Consider the following 2,883-nt stretch of genomic DNA (forward strand, 5'->3'; position numbering starts at 1 on the left):
TTTCCAGAGCTGAAGAGAGGAGTGAGCGACGGCGACTAGGAGTCTGTGGAGGAGAGAACGAGGAGGCGTCTCAAAGTTTCAGAACTGTCTCCACAAAAAGCACCGAAGACGCCGTTTCTGTACAAGTTTGCTGCAGTGTCTTGTCTGGTACCAACCAGACTAGTCCTAATTACATTAATTACAATTAAAAGAAACCGTTAGATTGTTTATATTTATGTTTTTCTGAAATCTGAAAACTACTAAAGACAGAATAAAACTTCACATCTCAATCGCATCTGTATGTTACTCTGCAAATGTGTACGGTGCATGTGTGTGCGTGTGTGTGTGTGTGTGTGTGTGTGTCTGTGCTGCAGGGCTGGCTGGCTAGTGGACAATGGCTGGCCATCTGTGGGAAGTGAATGAGTGGATAACAGGTTGTCCCTGTTGAATGCTGGACTCATCACATCCCAGGAATGCTGAGGAGGGCAAATGTTTGCCTGGGATCGACTGATACACACACACAGACACAGACACACACACACACACACACACACACACACACACACACACACACACACACACACACACACACACTCGTTACAGTAGCATACATTGCTCCTGTATGTCTGACCTCCACACTGTCACTAGTGAATAGAAGCCACTAACTTCACTTACTTCTAATATAAACTGTGAATATCCCGATGGAATAATGAAATGAAAATCCACGATAGAGAACCACTGACAAACTGAAGGTTTATATGGCAAAATATAAAATAGAAATATAATATTACATTGGCCCCTTTAATACAGTAAAAGATTCAAAAATCCACCTTAAATGTTGTCATAGCATCTGTGCTAAAGCGGAGTCGACGCAGATGATGTCACTTTTCCAAAGTCCTGAACGCACAGAGAATCATGTTCTCAGCTAACGAATGAAAAGCTCTATTAAGAGCCCACTGATGCTCCAATCTACCGTAACAGCGGCATGTGTACATATACATGATGTGTTGACGTGATGAAATACCATCTGTCACCACGGACAATAGAGAAGCTGCCAGATGGACATTGTCCTGTCTGCCGTGTGCTTTTCATGGATCAGAGGCCTTTGTGCTAAAACAGCCCAAACAGTTAACTCTTGGCCTGCCGTCCGCACCTGAAAACTTTTTAAAGATATGCAGACAGTGGTGGCGTTCGTGTGAAAGTCCATTCTCTTCATTGGCCACTCAATCGACTAACCCTAAATTTAGTCTGACACACACCCATAAACATTATAAATCAGTTAGATTAACCGAGGCGAGCTCACATAGCCGCGTTACTCCATGTAAACATGATCAAAGTTGAAGAAATGATGCTATGGGCTGATAAGTCAGGGACACAGGAAGTGCATTAAAGTGCATAAAGTGTGTAAATGTATGGATTAAGGTGCATTCAAGTTGCATAAAAATACAAAATGGTGTGTAATGGTTTGTAAATGTACATAAAAGTGAATAAATAAGCGTTAAGTTAAATGCGCAATAACTGTGACTAAAGGTGTGCAATAATAAAAGTACAAAACAGTGTTTAAACGTGTACAAAGATGCACGCAGGCAAACTCTGGTGGAGACTAGAGAACGTCCAAAGAAAGGAACATCACGAGTGAAACATCCCAGAATAAACGGGGGAATATATAAATAAATATTTCAACAACTGGGTGGTTAAGATCAGCAAATTCAAAGTGTTGGTTATTAAGACGTATCCTGTGGTGTTAGTACTAAAAATAAAAGCTATAAAAGCAAAAACATACATGACATTAGGTCTATTTTTTTAATTTGAGAAATCTGTATTTCCTCTCTGCTGATGACAAAATAACAGATAAATAAATTTTAGACCATTTGGCATCTGCCTCTTTTACATGGAGGCAGCAACATAGAGAGGAATCAACAACTAAATGCAAATGGCTCATGAACGAACAATGATATTTTCACAGATATGTGCAGTGGCCTCACCAGGTAATGTGCAGAAAGCCTGACAGAAAACAACACCAGTCTCTCTCACACCTGGTTTAAAATACAGTATCTTTTTGTGATGAACAGTTAATTAATTTTGCTGCTTTATCTTGTTTGAATATATAAAAAAGAAAAAGTTACCAGAAGGTTTCTCTCATATACTCCACATATAAATGGCGAAACAAGCCAATTGAAGTTGAGTAAAACAGTTTAAATTACTGTTCAGGACTCAGTTTGATGTGTTTTTTTTTAATGCTAACAATAACTGTGATATAAAAAAAAAATCAAAAAATCTGAACAATCAATTAATGTCAAATATTCTGAGTTCGGTTTTTATGATAAATTAACTTTATGAAATATTAGAGGCTTCCTGTGTGCCGTCTTTCCCACAGGGAAGTGAATGCAGCACGAGAGGTGCTGATAATCCAGCAGGTGGAAGGATGATAATCCCTCCTCTTCCCTCCCACCTCAGATAACTCCATCACTCCAGCCTCCACCTGCTGCTTACCGCTCTCCTCCGAAACACGTCTCCCTCCGGGCAGCGCGCTTCTTCTTCTTCTCCTCCTCCTCCTCCTCCTTCTTCTTCTTCTTCTTCTCTCACTTCTTTCCGTCCTTCTTCTTCTTCTTCTGTCTCTTACTCCCACCGGTGGGCTCGAGGCGACCAAGCGAGGAGTCGGAGAGGTTAGTGGGAGAGGAGGGGGGAGGGAGAGAGAGACACAGAGAGAGGATAACAGAGAGTTACAGCGAGAGAGAGTACAAAAAAAAGACGCGAGGCTAGACTAGTCTAAAAAAAAAGGGCGCGTGTGGAACCTGTCCCGCGAAGGCGAAGCGCAGCGGCTGCGTCCCGCGTGGCCAAGGCCATCCGCCACTGTCACACATCAGTGTCCCCGTGCATGGGGCGCACGAGGGGGGTGGTGGT

This window comes from Seriola lalandi, unplaced genomic scaffold (genome assembly GCF_002814215.2).
Source record: "Seriola lalandi dorsalis isolate HSWRI2012SDOR001 ecotype SW California unplaced genomic scaffold, Sedor1 jcf7180002054962, whole genome shotgun sequence".
NCBI classification, from domain to species: Eukaryota; Metazoa; Chordata; class Actinopteri; order Carangiformes; family Carangidae; genus Seriola; species Seriola lalandi.